The following is a 22,947-nucleotide window of genomic DNA, read 5'->3' on the forward strand; positions in this document are numbered from 1 at the left end:
ATAGCTTGACACTTCAAGACAATTATAATTCCTGCCTTTTTTTTTTTTTTTCCAATAAAGCACTTTTGATACAGATCAATGCATCTGAATGTCCCTTTATTTTTAATGTTGCAGCAACATTAGATCCTGACAGCTGGAATCCTTAATTGGGCTGATGACAGGAAAGTAATGGCCATTTGCAATCACTTATTCTGTCTGACCTTGTATTTAATATTAAAGGGTAAATGTTCTTTTTTATTGGAAACCTTGACAAAGTTGAGAGAATGCAATGCAGGTAGAAATGTGATTTTTCTTAGATGCACAAGAAATATGCTTGTCTAAGATTTCACCTGAAATTTTCTTTTTTATAAACTAAGGGTGGTTACATCCCATAATGTTGTGTTATGGATGTCTCTTTTAACTCCCTAAAATACTATAATAAAGATTGAGACAAAATAAGACAAGTTTTCCTTATCATAAATAGAAATCAATGGTGTAACCATTAAACTTTCAGCAGTCCATCACTAGGTTTCTGAGCAATCAAATGACCAACATCTTAAAAATGAATTTTTCAGATTCAGAGAGCATTTTGGCATTTTCTTCTTGTGTTTGTTTGTTGGTTTTTTCTCCCCCAGATGAAGTTAAAGCTCAGACATTCCAGCATCACTGTGAAATGAGTACTTCTAACCCCTACTACTACTCTAAAGAGGAGGTTTCTTTATGAGCATCAGGATGAGCAGTTTGTATTGCTGAGACATGAGATAGTACTACTGTAACTTGCATGGCTACAGCATTCCTCCTTTGGATATCAACTTCAGCATTTACATTCTACAGATTGACTACACATTACCTATTGAAATATTTTCTTCTTTCAATAATACGGTGTATGCAGTATACTTAATAATACTGAACTTGCAATTTAAAATCTTAAGCAATCCTTTAAGGTTCTGGTGATGATATGATGATAGTTTCATACCTTATTTATCGTTTTATAGACTAAATGCTTGAATTTATTCTAGTGATAGAGCCAGTTCTCATTATATATTAATGCTCATGTCTGTACAGCAGTTCATAGATTCATGAACATTTAAGTCAGGACAAGATTTCATTTTCTTTTCTTTGGGTGAAAGCACTCATCTTTCAATGCAGCATTCAAATACTGATTGTACCTGAGAATATTAAATACTATCTCCTTTATTTCAGTGAGAGTAGAATTAGGAATTTGTTCCATGTGGGAGTTTTCTGAACGACTTGCCAAAGGACAGGACTGGGAAAGGAAGTTAATGAGTTACCATTTGTCATGATCTTCTGTTGGAGGGCTTGGGAGTTCTGCTGCGTGAACTCACAGAAATTGTCTAGAATCTCAGTTGTGTGGTGGACAAACAAAAGATGACATGGGTCTACATAGCTTGGGGTAGAGGCCAGTCTACAAAATAGTGAAGACTGATCTTGTTAGTTGATCTGAATTCTACTAGTAGAGCTACAATAATTTCTCTACCAGCAAGAAGGGCCTAATGAGAATGTGAAGCTGAGCAGGTAAAACCTACACTGTAGAGATGAAAACCCAGATTTCCAGGAGTGGTAAGGATATTCTTAGGAATATTTCTAAAGATTTTTCTGAAATATTTTCAGGAAGTCTTATATTGTGCTTCTAGAAATACAGAGAGAAAAGGTCTTGACTGTGTTCAGTGTTAAAGCTGTAAAATAAGACTCTAAAATTGTAGCTGTCAGGAGTACAACCTTTCTGTCAGAGTCTAACTATGCTGGTTAATATTTTGCATTTTATTGCAATTTTATTCTGCTCTTTCCATTGTTTACAATGAATGGCTGTTTTTGTTGTTGGTGGTTTTTGTTTGTTTGTTTGTTATTTCTTGGTCAACATAAAATGAATGTAAAAGACTCCCGGTAGAGTTTTTCAGTCATTTTGCTGTGGTAGAAATGTCTATGTAGTTTAGAGGCTAATGAGGAACTGCAGTAGCTAGAAATAGCTGGAGTAGTCTTGAAAATTAAAGGGAGTTTCCAATGTGAGTTGGAAAAAGTGTATTTTTTGATAACTTGTTATCTTCAGTGCCTATTACCACACTTAAGGCATGCAACGTGTTGCCTTATGCCACCTCTACCATGTAGACCACATCTCATTGCATAGAAGAAGAGCCTTGTATCTTCCTAAAACTTTGTGGTTCTATGAGCTCCAGTAATCCTGTGCTCAGCTCCACGGCTGCATGGCTGTGTAGTTTCACTGTCAGACTCTGTCCCAGTGGGACACACAGCTCTTATAAAATTAAGTACCATTTCTTAAAAAAAAAAAAATCTTAAAAAAAAAAAATTAAGTTTCTTAAAAATTCTTCTCATACAGGAAGCATGTCTCAAACCTGTCCTTCTTCTGTTTCCATTCTTACCATTTCATGCACCTCTAGTTGTGAAGAAGAATTTTTGGCCAATGGTTTGACAAGCTCTGGGAAACTTGTGAGAGTCAGGGAATTGTATTACTGATGAGATGTCATCTTCACTATTAGAGTAGGTCAACTCACCTTCCCATGCAAATGTATTTCTTTGTTTACATGTGTATCTGCAAAGCTTGAACAGAAACTATTTGTTAAAATCTAAGGGAGTAGCTAATGTTCTCGGGGAGCAGAGAGAAGAACCTTTGATAGCGCTTTTTTCCTGAAATGCATCACTGACATGCAGTGGAGGGAATAAGCAGTAAATTTAATTAATATTGGATTTTTTTTCACTTTTCAGCTTCCAAAATGGAATGTTTCTCCAATTTTATAGGGTTTTATTTTATTAACCACACAAAGAAAAATAATGCTTCATTTAACTATGTCAAAACCAATCTAAACTCTCTGCTATTTAGTTTCTTTTCTATAAATTTTAATGCATTTTTAATTCCACCCCACTGGTTGGTAAACCAACCATTGAAGTTATTGCTGCCCTGTAATGTATTTCAGTCATTTCTAATAAACCTGGACTTTAAGATGATTTATTATTATCTCTGTACACTATGAAAATGGATTCACTGCCTCTGCTAGATTTCAGCCCTTTTATTACTAGGAGTAGATATGTATAAGATTAAACGAACAAACAAAAGAACTAATTGGAATACAGACATTTTCTAAACTTGTGTCCTTTTTTGAGTAAGAACCACATTTGAGAGAGAAAATACAAATGAGTATTTTCTGTGTTTAAATTTACATTATCTGGGAATTAGAGCAGCAAATGGATAAACAGTTATTTGAACAGGATTTTTTTTTTAATTATAAAAGCTGATGAGTTTTGTTGTTGGATTTTGTGTGTGTGTGTTTTGTTTTCCTCTTTGACATTGACCCTGAAATATTCAAATATTCTGTAGCTTCTTACTTAAGATTTTCTGGAATGCTTTATTTATTTATTTATTTGTTTGGTTTGTATATGTCAGCACCTTAAAAATTAACTTAAGATGTCAGGAAGGAAGTTGGAAAAGATTCAAAAGTAAAATTACACATAATTAAAATATCTTATCAAAATGCTGTATTGTGAAACATCCGCTTCCTTTGAATTTGTTCAAATATAAGAATTCATAGTTCTCACTGTCTGGAAGCCACACTGAAATTACCATGCTCATCACATTTACTACAGAAAATAATTACCATCAAATAAAAGTATGCTCATTTATATTATGTATTGTGCAGATCAGAGAGAGAGATAATTCACTATGTGTTATTCTCATCCTTGATTTCTTAGGAGTTTCTTTGTGCCCCTAACACTTAGTGTGTCTTTATAATTGTTCCTTTATATGACTGTTCTTTGTAACGCAAAATCTTCCTATTGAATATTGTCATGGGCAGTGAAAAGATTATCAGCTAGTGTAAAGACTGACAGCTGACCAGTTTTTTCAGTCTCTCTTCTCTGATATGAATTTTCTTTATTCAAAACTTTTCCAGGGGATGTCAGGTCAAAGTGAACAAATTTATGTATTCTTTACTCTTGCTTGTGGCTGGAGGATCTCAGTTTCTAGAGCAGATATTATTTCAAATTCCTGCAAAGTTTTTTTATAAAGATTAACCTGTCTTAAAATAGCTAGTAAGGTAAATAAAATGACTTTCAGCATATTTTTAAGGGAAGATCTTGAAGAATGATCCTTGAAACATTAATTTTGTCTACACTATGCCAAACTAACCATGTTTGTCTTTAACAACTACACTGTATTGCCTGTTTACTGGAATTTGGCCTACTTCAAGGGTGTTATTAGGCAATCTTGCATTATTTCTTAATAGCTCACATTTAAAAAAATGTATATTTTGTCCTTACGATGTTGCTTTAATTTACAAGAATTCACAGCCTATAACTCATGCATCTGCATCTGTGTGCTGTCTTATTTGATTTGGGTATACGTCACCAGCATGGTACCTTGGAACAAATCAGCTTCATTTTGGTCATGTAAAGATACACTTGACACTTTGTGACTCAGCTTATTTATTTTTTTAAAAGTAGATCGTAAGGTATGCTAATTTTTCCTTTTTTTTTTTTTTTTTTGCTCCTACTGTGAACATTATTTCTATTGCTAACAATAATTGTACTAGGTAAGTGATTAAATGTATCACCTCTTGCTAGAAGTTCACGATTAATACATGTTAATTTGCTAAGGTTTTTAAAGCACTTCAAAAGGTCACATATCGTGATTCAGTCAGTCCCTGTTCATCATATTCTGCAACTTATACACTGTAGAGGATACAAAGACAAGTTAGATCACAGATGGAATAAAATTATAAGGTAGATCACAGAAGAAAGGAATCTCATGCAGATTTTATTGATATGTGTCAGGTGGTTTTTTCATAGCAACCATAAAAAGCAAATGAGAATCTGTATTTTCTAGAGCAGACCAAAGACTTCATAAAGGGATAATGGCTTATTTGTTAACTTTTTATTCTACCCTCTGATTGTTCTGTTAGTATTTCTGTATCTTTATGATTAGGAGTCTTTTTAAAGAAGATGGTAGTAGTGGTGAGGGAGAACCTCACCCTACATTTCTGCAAATGTTTATAGTGTCCTTCTTCACATCGATGTCATACTTCCCCATATGTTGAACTTGATCAGTATCCATGCCCTTAAAGTCTCAGAGTTGGTAAGGAGGACATAATAAAAACATGTAAGATGTGGATAAGAGCAACATGAATGATTGGAGTCCAGAGGATTTCTGAGCAAAGATTAAATAACCTAAATATATAGTATATAGCTTAGTAGTATGAATTAAACTGGGAAGAAAGAATCCAAGAGAGAACCATTATAATATCAGTGAAGGGTATAATTGCAATACCTGAAATGTGCTAGTTAGTCACAGAGTCAATGTGGACAGTGCAGAAAATTATTTCAAAGCTCAGGGGAAAGAGAAATAGTATAGTATGGTATGGTATAGCATAGTATAGTTGGATCAGTTATTCAATGATTCTTTGAAATGTGGCTCCACTAACTGAATCATGATTAGAAACTTGTGTCATGTTTTGCAGCATCTATTTTTCCCCTGAAAAACACTGTTTGCAAAAAATTCTTTGTAACACTTCCCTAAAAAATCTTCTCCCTCCCTCCTGCCTTCTTCCCTCCCTGCCGTTTTGTTTGTTTGTTCATTTGTTTATTTTATTCTCTTTTTAATTCTAAGGGCTGGTTAAACTCACGCATATACACTTTAAACATTAATTGAATGGTCTTCTCTCTAATTACCTTGTTGAATCATAGCACAGCCATCATTCTTTTGTCTGGCTAATAAACTGGACTGTTTTATAACCGAATTCTCTGTATTAATTGAGTTTGCACATTGGAATTGTTTTCCTACATCAAAGTAAAATGATAAAAGTAATGCTCTCTAACAGTTCTGTTTTAATTTTGTTCTTTAAGTAAATGATGCAAATATTTCTGGATGATAAGAATGGATTGAATTAATTTCTCTGACTCCTCTAGCCCTCCACTCGTTTTCTTCTCCTTTCTCCCTCCAGACTAGATCAAGTGTACAAGAAATACCTTTTCCAATGAATCTCTAGTACTGATATTCATTTTGGTAGAAAGAGAAGAAACCAAATGAAAATGAATGACCAGTTTTCATTATATTGGTGAGTTGCGGAGGCTTCCTTTAACCCAGCACATTGAAATAGTTCATTCCTGAAGAATGAATTTAACTGTAAGAAATCCAAAAATGAATGCTTTATACCTGTATCAGTTAAAGGAACTTAAATACCTCAAGGAAAAGTTGAAATGAAAATAGATGGGCTGTTTTCCAAATGCTGACAAACAGGAAAATCGATATAGACTTGGGGCTTGCCTCCACTAAAATCCTCAACTTTATCTTGGATTGCAGTGTCATTAGCAATCACCTTATTATCTAATAGTGCAGATTATGGGGTGATTGTGGTTTGCTTCTGTTGTTTTTTAGTCTTGACTGAAGTATGTGGTCAATCTCAGCATCTTCACAGCATAGATAAATCTGTGACAATCTTTGTGTCTAGTGTAGATAATTTTGTTTTGTAAGTAGCTGTATCAAAGACATACACAAATCATTAAACCATATACTAACTCAGATAGCAGGTGGGATAAATAACTCATTGCAAAGAAGCAGCAAAAGGATAAATCTATCCAAAATTCATCATCGTCAGTGTGTCTCCTATACCACATGCGGACTTTGGCAGGAGTAGGGAAGAAACAACTAATATTGATCCTTTCATTTATCTAGAGACAGGAGTCTAAAATTTGTCAGTTGCAATATTTCATGTCTCAATGTTGTCAGCAACTGCACAACATTTGGATTAACTAAATACAACATAGTTGTCTTCTAGGTAACTGATCATTCCCATTGAAACTGAGGAGGGAATATATGGAATTTATTAAGCCCTTTAAACTACTTTCTGGACAAAGAAAGAATTTTAAGATTTTGTTTTCCATCTGTTTTGTGAAATCTTTTGGGTTTTAAAAAACCTATACAGAGGACTTCTCTAATATCTGATAAACCACATAAGCCTCCATGTTTTTGTCCTATTGGAGTCTCATATGCATTTAAGCTATTTTTCTGTATTTTAGCTGTTATAGGAAGCTGCTTTAAGACATCAGCTTGAAGACTGTCTCAGCTTGTTTCATAATGTCATTTCAAGTCTTTGACTTGAGCTTCTACTCTAAATAAATACATAGGATTATTTGAAAATGTCCTGGTGCAAATATTTATGATCTACTGGTTATTTTGAGGAAACATTTCTCCTAGTAAACCAATTCACTAGACTATACACACAGAGAAGAACAGAAATGAGCCTAGAGGTAAAATAATATATACGTGGGTAGTTGCTGATAATTCCTAAGGCACTAATATTTGTCTAGTTATAATAAATCTTGTTAGCAGTGGTGGTGTGGTGTATTGGTTGCCAAGTGAATACACGTCACTTTTTCGCATGAAACACCTTGGTCTGTACTACAGTACTGTGTAAGTCTACGCAGACAGTTTATCTTACTGTGCTAAAAAAAAATGTTCAGTCTCCCATACAGCCAGTAAAACTCTTTCAAAGACCAAGCAAGGTTCACTTCCTCCCTTGTGATTAGATCCTGGATAGATACCTTTATCTGTTCCTTTCTTATGCAGAAGAAATAAGGAGAAAAGTGTTTCTCAGAAAGTCTGCCCTTCATGAGGGGAGGGAGCCGTCTATCAAAGAGCTAGCTTTGCTGAGTGTAGTTTCCATGAATGCTATCCCACTGAGCAACAGGCTTGCATCTGAGAATGGTAATGACCAAGATGAATGGCCTTTGCCCTGCTTTAAAACTGCTTTTTCCAAAACCATGATCTCCCAGGATCTGCTTAAAGGAGTACATCTACTGAAGCAGTATACTAAAAGACTTCATTCAGTTCAGACTGAATTAAGCAAAATGAAAAAGTATAAAAAAAACATAAAAGCCATGTTTGCCTTTTACTTTTTGTTTGAGGGATGATATTTCATATAAATAACTATATCAACTGATCTGCTTTTAGAGATACTATTTTCCAATTTATGACTGAGAGAAGTAAAGCGGCTTTCCATTGTGTATTCTTGAAATGGAAGGATCATACAGGATGTGTTTACAGGAAATAAAACAATTCTTAGGAAGAATTTAGGGGAAATAGTTTTAGAGGTATGCAGATCCAACTGGAGTTTTCAGGGTTGAAAGTAATTTTTTAATTATTTTTTCTTCCAGGTATGTATATCTTTGGCTTGTATCACTCATGTATTGATTACTGCAAGATCTGTGGTTGTATAGTGGTTTACAAAGGAAATGGCAAAATCTATGATTGACACTATAGCCATCAATAGCTAAAATCAAGAAGAAGGGCCATGATTTTCTCCCAGAAATAAAATAATAATAATTTAAGGAAAAAAGAAAGAAAGAAAGGTGTAACAATTGGCATTTGTATTTCAGCAGAAAACATTCCTCTCTCTGAGTCGTTATCAAACCAGGGCCTCTGTACTAGAGAAGTCGACATGCTTCATGTACCATCGTTTACATCAAGTGTAAATCTGAATGTCAGTGTGCTATCCAAATTCTAACTCTGATAATTATATCCTGTCCGTTTACATTTGCTTTGCCGTTTCGGTAAACTGATTCATTTCACCTTCTGTCCAAAAGTATTCTAGTGTGATCAGTTCCATTATTTTGGGTTCTCTGTTTTTTCCAGATGAATTTTAGTCCAAGGTAGCATATTCTTTCTTTCCATCCCTTAACCATAACCTTAAAACTTCAGCGGTCTTCATAAGAGGACAGATTTGTTATAGGAACTCAGTATTACTTAGAACTTGTTCTGCATGGGAAGGATGAACAGCTGTCCGTCTATTGATAATTTTGCAAAAATGCAACTATACTAGTCAACAATTAACACATCATGGGATTTGTGGTGGTGGCAGTAATTATATTTCCAAAAAGCAGAATGGCTAAGAAAGAGCCACTCATTGTTTTGTCACACTGGGAGGCTTAAACTGGATCAATCGTGGTTGAATACTGTTGAGTCAATGGTTGGAGTGAGCGGTCTATCTTCCTTCTGATTTTGTGAGCTCAATATTTGTCATAGTTACATTTCTATCCCATTACTGTGCAAACAAAATGAATTGACCCAGAAAGCAATCAACACATAATGCACCCACTGGAATTTCTAATGTAAAATGTTGACTGCTTCTCTAAATGTTGCCAGTTATCAAAGGTTCTCAAAAGGGGGGCAATGCTCCTCTGCAACAGAAGCAGCCAGAATTCTGGACCACATTCCACATATTTATTACTGTGTAGAATAAAATGTTGAAATACCTTATAAATTATTCTTGGAATAAATTACATTCATCTGCACAGTATCTGAAAAAATACATAATGATGAACACATTGCATCAGAGCTTACATCACTTACACTAGAGATAGAAGCAATCATATTTCTTTTTATGGTTCGGTCCCTTCACTTCATTCTTCTCCATCCTTGTTCCATCCTCTTTTATGGCCACTTGATAGGGCTTTTAATGTCTTGTCTTACTGATGAGTGTAGAATAAAATTAAGAAAAAGGCTAGTGGTGGACAAAGCATATAAAAACTGACTGAATTGAAGAGAAGTTCCATAAATTGATCTCAGTTAAAAATGTCTTAGCATAAAACATTTTTTTAAAGAATATCAACAAATTAATATCTGTGGTCTCAATAAATTCATCCCATCAGAACACGCATCCTCAAAACAGGTTGCTAATTACAGATGGTACAGAAAGGTATGATGAATGTCACTTGTGAGTACACTTTTTAAAAAAGTCTTTTCCACGTGTGAGCATTGTGCATGTAGACTCTCTAAATGTATGCACAATTGATTAATATTTTACATTTAATACTGTAACAATTTTGAAGTTCTAGTTTTGAACCAAAAAGCTACAAGTTCTCACTTAACGGCCCTGAAATTTATTTTTTCCACTGTAGAAACATACAGTTAATCAAGATACACAACCAGTTCCAGATGAAAACATTTCTTCTCAGTATGTTGAGATTGCATATCCATCATTATCAGTCTTCCTAAGGAGAAAAAAAAAAAAAAGAAAAAAAAACCACGAAGTTCTTTGTTGCTAAGGAAGGTTGCAATACATATGTCTAATTTCTTATGTGGCCTTCATTATTGTAGTATCTTAGCATTCTCAAAACAGATGGGGAGTTAAAGTACAGTGAAATTAAATTCAAAATTACACAGGAAGTCTACAGCAGACTTAGAAACTTAAATGAGTCTCCCAGGTTGTTTAATCTAAATTGTCTAGTCATTATAAGAAAACTGTAGTATCTGAAGTAAGGATCTTCTGTATAACCTCATTAGAAATCATGACAACCCATTGACACATGAAAAAATGAAGAAAGGTCTCATATAATTATCATGGTTCTGTGCTTGAGGATTTGGTTATTGCAATTGTCTTGAAGATACCTCAAGCTAACTCTTCAAATTCATTTAATAATTAATCTATTAGCTAAGATATACTTTTTTACATATTTCTTCATTTACAAATACATATTTTTTTTCAGTCATGTTGAGAAATGACTCCAAAATTCATCATCCCCTAAGTTCTATGTTCTGAAGACTCTAAAGCTAGTAATAGCCATACTTTCTCAGAAGGTGTACTGTTTCAATAAGTACATATTGCTAGTGATAAAACTAAAATAAAAGACTTATGTAGATCAAAGGTTTTAAGTGCCAATCTTAGACACTGACTTAGTGTTTCTAAAAAAAAAAAAAGAAAGGAATGGCTAGTATATTGTTGACAATATATTCAGAAACACCGTGTTTTTTTTTTTCGAAGTTTCTGTCCAAGTACAGTTAAACCTATTCTAGCATTATTTTACAATCAGACTCTGAAACTGTATCACAATGTGATGACAAAAGTCTGCAGTAAAGATAGCTTATTGTTTTTGAAAAATTCCCTACCTCTTAAGTCATAGAGCAAACTGAAGATATTATTACAGGTTATCTAATTATTTGTGTGTGGTTTTTTTTTTCCTCTTCCTGTTTATAACATTGATTTAATTTGTTTAATCTGCACAACAGTTATATTTTCAGTGGAATAATTCTTGTTTCCTAGATGTTTAGCCTAATGGATGTGCTTGAATAGCAGTGTTTTTTGGATTAACTTTTTGGCACTGAGGATTTGATCCTATCTCCAGTTCTCATGTTTAATCTGACATGGTAGTGTAGTTTTACAAAGCTTGGACACTTGTGTATGTTAGTGGGCAGCATCAGGCACCTCAGCATTTAGAAACTGTTTCTAGATTCGCCACCTTGTGTTGTTTAATATGGATATTACTTTATTAAAAATACCTTGGTTTGCCTCAGTGCATCTGTTTCTATGCAACAGCAAAGGCACCTGTGTCCTATTAATACTTACATTATGCAGCACATTTGAAAATGTTATAACTCAGGTGGATTATCCTCCGGGGAGCCACATGCATCGCTCTTGCCTCAGCTCTTGCTCTATGTATTTGTCAAATTGTTAAATGATCTTCAGGTTACTCCAACATGTTTGCAACTTGAATCCTTAAAAACACGTTACTCAAGCAAATAAAGAAACTGATTCCAGCTGGCTCATAGCAGGTCTTCACGTTTTCTAGTTGCCTGGTATCTATTCTGAACTGATCCATTCTTTTGTACTGCTATTTAAAATAAAAGAAGATATAGCTGGTAGATTTTCTATGTTTGCTTGCAATCAGCTTTGTCCATTATTCAGCTAGAAATGATAGTGTCTCTGGTGCTACTTCTTGTCTAGGTTAATTATTTTTAGTATAACATCAAAGATTGTGGAAATATTTTTGTAATTGGAATAGATATTTTGTGACTATAGCAATGTTAATTCAGTATGCACATTAACATATGGTATTTGGATCTCAGGCTTCAGTTGACTCCCACGGAAAAGATGAGGAAGAAGTCCTTCTGCCTGGAGTCATATTTAATTCACCCTAAAACCAATAGTGTAAATTGACATCAAGGCTATGAAGCAGGACTGCATATTACTTTATTATCTAAATAGGCTGTGAAATTTTATTTTCTTCTGTGAAGTAAATGTGGGTCACTACGAGTGGTCCTTTAGGATTCTAGGCCAATCCTATGTTAAGTTTCAGATATATAATGCAAAGACATGGACTTTCTTTGAAAGTTCAAAAAATGGCTCTATCTGGAATCAAATGTATGGAAGGAGCATTGTGAAATTTTTACAAGCGATTGTTGGGAGAACTCTGTAAAAAGGTGAACTGATATAAAAGATATACAATAAAAATTAATGTCAATGTAGAATTCCTCCTAACAGTCTTTTGAAGGCCTTTTGAATTAATTAATATCCTCTCATCTCTGAAAATGGTTCTTACATGCTTTAGTTCATCGGAAAGTGTGTGAGACACTCTGCATGCATTCTGGCTAATGGCTATCACTTTCTTGGGCTGTCAGTTTCACTAGCATTAAATACACTAACCACTACTATTTTTCTTTAGAAGTCAAGCGTATGAAATCATTTATTTTTATTTCTTTTAAAACTTGTATTTTCACTTACTCGCTCTTTGCTCTGTGTGAAATGGAAACTGATACTATCTTTGATAATGGACATTCCTTCATTTCTCAGGGTCATCTTTCAATTGAGATCCAGATATCAAGGGTTTACATGGAGCAAATAATTCATTTTTGTTTTCTGAGGCTTTCCTAGGTAATCTCCTTGTCAAATCCTGACAATTTGTGAAGACTGTAGATTTGGGGGCAGAAAGTATAGCCCTGATCCCATGAAAGGGAAAACATGTATGACAACTACAGCGTATGATGTATTGAATGGTTGTGCTACTCTGTTGAATTGACCATTATATCATATCTGCTTCTACCCTGTTTCTGATGATACTTTTTTTTTAGCTGGAATCAAGAAACTTGTATTCATAACTCAAAAGTACAAAGTTAGTTTTGACTAAATGACTGTTTTGAGATGAAAAATACATAAGAAAAGTGTATCGTTTATAGATAGAATCTTTTGAAAAGACTGAAGAATTTGTGTAATTGTACTATATACAAAAAAAAATAATGTTTTAGAAAATTGGATTTGTAAATTGACCAAAGCCATACTTATGGGTATAGGATTTTAAGGTCTCAGTAATACATTCTTAATATTCTACAGTATTCAGTGCAGAAAACTGCTTTTACTATTTGTATGTGTGTTCATACATGAGATTATATGATGACTGGGCTTTCTGCCTGAATCAGTGGCATTAATCGTAATTGCCAAAATCAACAATATGAATGTCCGTTACTAGCCTTCCTTTGAAACTTGTTCTGAGCTCCATTCTTACCAAGTGTTCAATTATTAAAATTGAGAGGTATTTTCTTATTGATATAAAGATAAAGAAGAAAGGTAGTAAAAGCATTTACAGATTTATTTATTTTTTCTCTGTAGCTAAGCTAGAACTAAAAGCTGGAAGTTTTCACTAGTAGACACCACTTTTTCAGATTTTTCCTTTAATTAGGATTCTGGTGTTATCACTAGGCTGATTCAAGTCTCTAGCAGATTACAGAATTCTAAATGACATTTGGTTCTGCCATATGTCATTGTGTGTTGTGGCATTCCAGAGTAATATCATGATTTATCAAGTTTATCAATACTTAATTTATCCTTAATATAGTTTTATATAATCCATCTATTCATTTGACTTTTATTCTTAGTCACTAAGTGCCAAAGTACAGACACAATATATCCTGGAAGGTGGTATTTTGAAGCATCCTTATGCTGTAGTTTAGAAGTTTAGTAACCGATGAGCAGAAAGGCAATTGTGTTGCATTATGGCATTTTTCAGATTAAATCTCAGAAGGTGTGATTTTGAGATTGTACCAATAAGCTGTGAAAATTTACCTAGAAAATTAAAAGAGTAGGTATCAAATATATAAATTAAAATAGTAAGTTTTTTAGTTGCTAGCTATCAGTGTTGCATTTATTTAGCTGATTATTCTGTATTATGCCATTAAGTCTATTTATGTGTATTTGGAGTCGGATAAAGTCAGGAAAAGGAATCAAGATAGAATTAGTATATAGGTTAAATGAGTTTATAGACAGCAGCAGCAACAAATTCAATGATGTTCTGGAAATATTTTGGTTTTACTCATATATAGATTGTTTTTTTCATATTGAACAGAATAAATGCAGATTATGAAGACTAGTTAGGAACTGAGCATGTAAAAATATTTCTGGGCTGCAATGGTTTGCCCATTCAGTCATGCTTTACAAAATGGTAAGTGTAAGAGCTGAAATAATGTGGAAAATTGCTAAAGCAAAAAGAAATGACTACAAGGAAATTAGGTTGATGTTGCACATTTCTTTGGAGGTTGGTTGTTCTTTGTTTTACTGCTGTATTGCCCACAATAATTCATTCTCATATCAACAACAAAAATGAAAACTTACAAATACCAATGCAGAAGTATTTGGCTAGAAACTCAATTATCTCGAAAATGAAATATAAATACATAGAAGGAGGGAATACATAAAGAAGAAGAATTTCTTGTTCTGTAATTATTATTTTCATCTCTAGTAAAGCCATGAATAATTTGCTTCTGCTATGCCTTTCATTTGATCTTTACATAGAACAATATTCCAACTGAATTCTCTGGACTGTGAAGAGAATTCAGTTTCCTTAGAACAATATAGTCAATAATTTTTTCTTTGTGTTTTGTCCGTGTTTTGCAGTTAATGTAAAACTTTAAATTTTACCTATGTACATGTACTGTGAAGTCAACTAAGAAAGAAGTTTTGCAAATAACAGGTGAATATATTTCCACTTTGAGTAATGGCTGCAGGAGCCTGAATTCTGAACATAAGATAATACAATATATTTCTTTCTGTTAATCACTGGTTGTTAAAAGTTTAAGCAGAAGCACAGTGAAGTCAATTGAAGGAATCTGCTACTTCAGGGTTTATTTTAGTAATGGTCGTTAACACACGCACACACACCCCACACACACCTGGGAAGCTGCAGGGATCTTTTTTCCTTTTCTTCCTCTCTCCCAGGTCACATATACAATTACTTGAATAACGGAAGCAAGTTAGATTTTTTTTATTTTTATTTTTTTATGTATGTGGTATAAATGTAGTGACTAAAACATTCACCTGCTGATGACTGTTCTCACTGTATATTTTGATCTGTAAGATCAAACAGGTGTAAACATGCAGATGTTAAATTTCCAGTTTTCTTCATTGAAATCTGGGACTTCCTTTTGCTTCATTGAAATCATCATCATAACTGCAGTCTCTGGATTCTGCTTCCTCCCTTAAAACAAACAAACAAACAAAACACACACAAAAAAACCAAACCTTTGGAAATAAGATCAATCATAGATAATCTTAAATTCCATGATTTGATAAAATCAACTATTTATTCATAGAAAGGTTAATACTTGGGTAAGTTTTGTACGGAAGGGATGGTCAGAGATGAGGATGGAGATGTATTAGCAGACAACTACAAGCAAACCTTGCTAATAACTTTTCATCCCCCAGTGTATCTGTCAGATAATTGTTCGTTTAATCTTTGTGAATGTAATTATTCATGAATCTTTAGTAGAAATTTACTAAAGGTTCTTATGTGACTTAGGAGCCTAAGTCTCATAATCGTAAATTAAATGAGTAGAAACCAGAGACCCGTTGACAATCAATTAGATTTTCTAGAAAACAGAATTTAGGCATATGAACATTTAGGTATTGGAATATTTTTATCCTATATTTTTCCTACAAAGCAGAGAGAAAATTTTCTGGTATCAGCTATTGAATCTCAAGAGGATACAAATGTAAACATTAAAAAAAAAAAAAAAAAAAACTTTCCATAAATGAAAACAACAGCCATTCTTCTCAGTAAACTTTAGGTCCAACAGGAGGAAAGAGATGAGCAAATATCTGTTTTCTCATGGAATATATACTTCGAACCCTCTGATCAATTAGAAACTTCCCAATGCAAAAAAGCTTTACACAGTGTCAGGTGTTTAGTTTTCTTAAAATGAGTCTGACCAGTAGGTCAATTCTGAGATTTGTTCAGAAGCAACGGAAATAAATGTAACAAAGAGGAGTGAAATACTAAAGAAGCTCTTAGAATGGCCTGAACATAAATTTCTACCACAGGTTCTTTTAATAATGGTCTGATTAGTAGTCTTTGCAGGAAGTTCGCATGCTGCTCTTGTGACTCTTCTTGGATTTCTTCGTGGTAAAAGACTAAAGTTTCAGATGTCACCACCATCAAACAGCAGGAATGAACATCTGCTGCCCTCATAAACTTCCATTAGATAACTTCCCTGATGTCTCCGAGAGTAAGCCTGAGTATGGCCTTGGAGATACTGAAGTATTGTCTAGGGCAGGTGGCCAAATGAAAATTATTTACTTATATAGCACAGACATGTTATTAAACATACATAAATTAGCCCAATGAAGTGCATACTACTGAAGAGGAGGAGTGCTATGCATTAATTTTTAAAGAACATAGCTTTTTTTAAAAAAAAAAAAAATCTGCTTAAGAGAAAATCTTACAACAATAAACTATTGTTATTGTACTCACATTGGTAGTCAAATTTGCTCTTTTTTGCATAAATGGAAGACTATTATGCTAATAATTCCCTATACACATCACAATATATATACACACAGAAAGTTTGTGTGTGAATTACAACATATGGGCTATATGTAGTGATGTGGAAATTTAAAATATATATATATATATATATATGATCAGATGTTTTATTCTGGAGAGCTTTTTCTTTCAAAAAAAATGAATCTCCTTACCTCAGTCACGAATAAAACTTATGTATTGTTATACCACTTGAAAACTTAGTCAGACTCACATATCAAGCTGACAAGAAGCCCATTATGAAAAATAGAAATGAAAATACCTTATAAGTAATTGTCGTCTTGACTAACACTTGATACAAAAAAAAAAAAGATATGGGTGGAGATGAAAGAAATGGCTATGTGTTATTTTAGTTAATGTCTTCATCCAGTAACAGGAATTACTAGAAGTTTAACCACAATAAAATTCTCAGAAAAAGTTGTACACACACAATCTGAATAGGTGTGTTTTTGTTTTGGTTGGTTGGTGTTTGTTTGTTTTGTTTTGTTTTCCTAAGAACAAAAATATGAAATTGGGTTCTATTTCTACATCTCAGAATTTGAGATGGGGTGTTCAACTGATTTTTAAGTTTAAAATCATTTTCTTATGAAATAGTATAAATATAAACACATCCAATGTAGTGTTTATCATCCGTATTCTTTATTATACAATTTTCTTTTGTGTATTTGGAAACAGCAGTATATTTAACAAAAATGTTACTGGCAACATTTGGCTTTCTGTCATTTCTTTTTAAGGCTTTTCTGTAGTAAGGAGAAGGGTTAAGGCAGGGTAGTTCTCAGTGCAAGGCTGCTGAAGTATCCTGTTAGGTCTGTGTGGCATATGAAACAGCATCTCAAATAAATAAATTCAGATACCTTGGCAATTTGAACCTATTTGAAACGAATTGAGTTGTGACCTGCAAATGTCACAGATTTCAGTGTTTATCCAAGTTGATCTGAACAAAAGAGTGCTTTGATCAAGATAGAGCATAGCATACAGATAATCCATGACTCCTTGGTCCATACTCCTCTAGCTAATTACTCAAATACTGTCTTTTTGAAAGCATGTAACTCAGCTCTTTAGAGAAATGTCTTCTTTTTTGGTTTATCAAGTGCTTCCCCTGACTAAAACTCCACATGAAACAGTGTTTAATGTTCATAGTCATCAGTCACTCTGCTCAGCGAGAAAAGTCGCTAGTTCTTATGCAAAAAATCCTCCCACTCCAGAGTGTTTTACTGTGTCACTTCAGAAATCTGTCTCTAGTTCACGTACTTTAATGTCAATAGAATGTGCTTCTGTTTTTTTTTTATCCCTAAACTTTACCATTTTGGCAGTTGTGAAAGTGATCAGTTGACCATCTGATAGACTCAGTCGAGTTGCATGTCAGACTTCTCAAATTGCTGACTGCAGCTGTTATGAAGTCCGGAAACCTGACTGAAAGCAAGTTCTAGTTTGATTTTTTTGACTCCTTAACCTTTTCAGTGAGCTCCACCCCTGAATTCCAACCAGCCTGAAGAAAGGCCAGGTAATTACTTTGTGATAAGAAGAGCAGCACTGAAGGATTTGCCTGGGGCTCATAACACTGATGGTCTGATAAAACTCAACAAAGTCCAGGGCCCCAAAAGACTGCCGAGGCTGGATCTGCTGTAGGCTAATATGCTTAGAGGAAAGGTCAGGCAGTTGTGGAAGGCCGAGCAGCAGACTGCCTCTCAGCTCTGTGGCAGGTGGTGTTCAGAAACTGAGTGGGAGACAGGCAGGGATTGATATAAATGAGTTAACCGATTCCCCTTTTCTTTAGGCCCACATTCCCCAGACGTGTGAGCAGGTGTCTGTGCTGTCATTACAAACAACTGGAGCTGTTATCTGAGCCTCCTGCATAATTGCAGTGGGACAGGAAGACCTGGAGTGGCAGGGCCCAGGTCTAAAAGGTTACCTCCACCCTTCTTTTAAACAAAGTCATGCATTTTTATCAGAATGAGTTGTTCACATCAGAAGATCTTTCTTCTCTTCTCGATGCCAGCACATTTCTAGAAAAAAAAAAAAAAAAAAAGTGTTCTTGCTAGCATCCTATTACATCTCAGCCATCCATCCTGATAGGTGTGGTGAATTGGTTCTGTTGTCAACCACTGAAAAATCATACAAGCTTTTTAGCTTTGATTTATGACAGGAACCAGAATAACACCTGGATAATTCAAGCAGGTGAAGAACACAGTAGTGGTTTTAAAGCACTTTCAGTAATTCTCACCTCTGCCTTGTTTTATCTGAGTGCAGTCAGATGGCCAGGTGCCTTCAGCATAGCTACAGTTTTCAACAGTGGTTTCTACAAGTAGTGATTACAGACTAAATGATGGAGGACTGCTGGGATTCCTCTTGAACTTGTTATAATACAATAGCCTTCATTTGCTTGAAGAAGATTGTGTAACTAAGGAAGAAAGACTAATTATCAACAACCAGAAGTCAGTTGTTTTTTAAGACTTGTCTCTACTTAATAATCTTCTTTACCAATGTGCTTTTTTCTAAGAGATATAGTGGAATTGACTTAAAAGTACTGTAAGAGATAAATGCCTTACACCTGGGGACAAATTTGTCTTATAAGTAAAATTAATCTATTGACTGGAATTATCTCACAGTCTGAAATTGCGTTTGTCTTCTTAATCATGTATTTAAATATGAATTGTGCTATTAGCCATTGCAGAAGAAGGAGTTGGAAGAAGTTTGGCCGACTCTCAGGCAAATTCTGTAAGATTTTTCAGTTTTCTATTTGAATATGATGATTGGTAAGAATCGTCTGTTAAAATCTTATTAAATACCAGTCAGACCATAAATGCACTTTTCTTGAAAGAAAGCTGAAAAAAAAATATTCTATATACTACTATTTACCTTTCAGTAATCTCAGTGTTTTCAAGCAATTCTGCATCTTTCATTGTTGTTCTCTGTTTCTTCTTTCTTCATATGAGTCATAGTAGATATTTTAAAAACTTTTGGACTGGCAACCTAGAAACTGAAGACAACTTTCTCCTCTGCTGAAATAACTGAGTCAGAAGGAATCGCTTTCAGTGGGTGAGTTGTGACCCAACCTGTCACTGGTTTCTTTTCTGAATCAGCTAAACAGCAGATACCTCTCCAAATTTTATGGAAACACTACCTGTTTTTATCTAAGCTACTGAACAGCCACCATCAGATAGTATTTAGTCTTCCAGGATTTCCTGACTGATGATTATGAATGTAACTGGGAAAGCACCTTCAAATGGGTTAACTTAAATAAATATTTCTATTCTTCAGGTATACTGTCTAGTGCCACCTTTGCTTTATTTCTTGATAGGTTTTGAGGGATGAAGAGAGGTGTTTTTGGTAGATTTTGTTATTTCTGTCTTTAAGTAAAGACTGAACTATAAGGCTTGTTGCCAATTAAAATAATAATTTCAGGACAGAAAACTGTGCTCATATCTACACTATGAAAATGATTTAGTTGCTGTGCAGTTCTCTGAATGTAAATGAAGATAGAATTTGGATAAATCTTGAACAGCTTCTGTTTATACAATCAGACTTGCGGTTTTACTACTATTATCTCAACATGGAACTCTGACAAAAACCAAACCTACTGGAAAGATGATATTTTTGCTTGATTTAGGAGATGAGTTGAAGTAACATAATAATATTGGGCAATGATAACAGTATTTAGCAAAAGAAAAACTGCATTTCCTTGTAAGCTTTCTGTTTGTGTTTGAAAAATATACTAATTATTCACTGAGGATAAACAGCTTTGACAAAATTTCAAACCTTTGTTCTAATTTCTTTGCTCTGTCTTAGAAAGCTGTTGTATTTAACTTGCATGGGGAATCCATAGATGTCCTAAAATGATAGTTTTCACCTGGGTATATGAGGTATAACAGATATGTGGGAAGAACAATGGTTCTGTGGTTGTGAGGCCTTTTGTGTATCCCAAGAAATAAAGGTTGGCATGACCACAATTTGTTCATATGTGAAAGGCTGTTCATATGTGTTCAAAGGCTTGTTCATATGTGAAAGGACTTTGAAATTTAAATGGTGTATCAGGTATGTTTTAGTTGTACATTCCTGGGGAATGTTTTCAGTTGTACATTCCTGGGGAAACTTCGCTGGCGAGAGTGTAACGCAGAGCTGCAATATTCTCTTTCAAGATAGGGTGATATAAATGGGGAAAATAAACCCAAAACTTAGAAGGAAAAGCGTGTCCTGTGTAAAATTTGAACATGGCCAGAGGTGCTCTGTCAAAATAGTAGAATTGTAATCAAAAGCAGCTGTGGGCATTGTTTCGTTTCTGTTGTCACCTCTAGGTCAGTGTATGGAGGTCATTAGTAAGTTTTTCTGATAGTGACTGTGTGCAGGTACTTGCAGACTCTGGTGCTCATGCATACACAGCAAAGATTTTAAAAAGCACTCTGGTGCCTTGAAATGACTTCTTCTCGGAATGAGTGTCTGTGGCAGTGCTAAATGTTCCTTTCCTAGCAGAGAAGTGCCATAGGCACTTTTAATTGAATTTAGAAGCTGATAGAAAGAGCCAAACTGTATGCTGAAATCCTGCTGTCTATCTGCAGTGTAAGTCTAGCAGACAGGAACAGCAACAGCAAAAGCTTCTGACATTCAGTAAACCCTGAAAGAGGGCTCCAGAGGGACTGCGTCTTGGAGTTGAACTGTAACCTTTTTCTCTGTGGGCGTCACAGTATTTGTCTCACTGCGAAAAAGCGCTATCTCGTGCTCTAAACTTGATGTTGCCTATGACACAGGCATCTTTCCCTTGAGAGGTAAGATAAACCTGCTAATTTATTTCACATAGGTATTAAAGATTTCTGTATTCTTGCTAGGATAGATAAAACGACTCCTTTCACTAGTTTCCTGGCAAAGAATTTCCCCTATTGCTACCACTGCAGCAATGCATATAGTAGCCTACCCTCATCTTTAAAAGTGTGGTTGTTGGCCTGCCAGTCTGTATTGTGAATTGCTTGGGAGAAAAGCACTATTGTTGTTGCAATTGTAAGGGGAAGAACAGGTGCTGTCCTAGTTGCTGTAGGTGAGTTGTAAGAAAATAATAGAATAATGGACAGGTTGTTGCCTGCAGGTAGTTTTCAGTTGCCTGCAATTTTGTTAGATGAGTTGGAAATGTTCTCCCAGAAACATTTTTTGTGGATTCATTATTAACTAAATTCTGCTCAGCTGAACGAAACAGTCAGTAGTATTTACCAGATAATATAGGTGAGATTTTCAAAAGCAGACTTTGAAAGTTTTGAAAGTGTCAGCTGGCATTGTTTTGTTGAATTTTTCTACTCCTTAAAATGAGGAATTATATATTTTTACAAGTTGCACTATTTAGTACAAAATGGTCAGGACTTTATTCATGTCACTTATCCTTACCGAAGATGGGTCTGAAGAAAACTACTTCACAATAAAAACCATAATGTTTTTGTGTTTTCTGCAAAAAACAGTGTCTGAGAAGTAATTTGCCTGTTCATGTTGTAGCCACTGATCCTGGAAATCTGAGGGAATCCGTCTCTCTGAGGCATTGTATCAGGTCATTAGAATTGCATGAAAATTGAGCATTTTCCATTAAATGTTATAATGTTGGCAGATTTATTGATACCAATATCAACTTAGACCATTTTTTCTGCCTTGTTTGAGTGTAGCTAGTCTATGAGAGTAGAAGGATCAACTTCCTACATCCTTCTTTACTTGGTTATAACACTTTTCAGTAAACTTGGAGAACTTTGTTATTAGTTTATCTAGAGAGCTCTCAAGATTTTTAGAACAAGAAGAAATAACGCATCTTCCTAAGTGGACTGCAGAGAGGTCTGTTTGTTTTCCAGACTACACTGGTATAATTTTGATTAATTGAAAATAGAATAACTAGAATAACCCTGCTCAAAATGTATCCTGTATAGTCTAAATGTCCATGTTCCAGTTGGTATTTATTCTTACTTTAAGCCACACACTACTCAACTGAAAACTTTTACCTATACATTCTGCTGTTTTGATTGAAATGATGGGGAACATTTGCCGTCTTTCCTGTTCACTTCAAAGTTGGTAACTTTATCATCTCTACATATGCCAGATACTGCTCTGCAGCATCTGGCTGTTAAGCTGTTTAATCTCCCTGGGAGAATCTTGGTTTAAGTCCATGACTAACAATCATATAAAAATATGTCCAAGCCAGATGCCTTTCAACTTGTGTAGCTTTTGATGTTGGGGTGTATAATGTAGTCAGTCTAGTTCTCAGAAAGTCTCCAAGTAAATCCCTTCCGTCCCAAAGAAAACTTCTCTGGAAACAAATGTGTGGTTTAAATAGATAAAATATTTAGGTGTCTTTCTGACCTTGATGAGAGTTTGAATATATTACTTATTTTTGTG

At 34.5% G+C, this 22,947-nt stretch overlaps 1 protein-coding gene across 16 annotated transcripts in view; it reads left to right on the plus strand.

Annotated features, from left to right (window-relative positions):
• LRRC4C (leucine rich repeat containing 4C) overlaps positions 1-22,947 on the plus strand; it is a 741,859-nt gene that overhangs the window by 589,470 nt on the left and 129,442 nt on the right. Inside the window, exon 1 of one of the 16 annotated variants that reach the window (XM_048045822.2) lies at positions 19,573-19,626. The exons of the other annotated variants lie outside the window; for them this stretch is intronic. The gene's annotated coding sequence lies outside the window, so the exon portion shown is untranslated. Of the gene's footprint in view, positions 1-19,572; positions 19,627-22,947 lie in introns of those variants that run through there. 16 annotated transcript variants of the gene reach the window in all.

Source organism: Anser cygnoides, chromosome 5 (genome assembly GCF_040182565.1).
Source record: "Anser cygnoides isolate HZ-2024a breed goose chromosome 5, Taihu_goose_T2T_genome, whole genome shotgun sequence".
Lineage (NCBI taxonomy): Eukaryota > Metazoa > Chordata > Aves > Anseriformes > Anatidae > Anser > Anser cygnoides.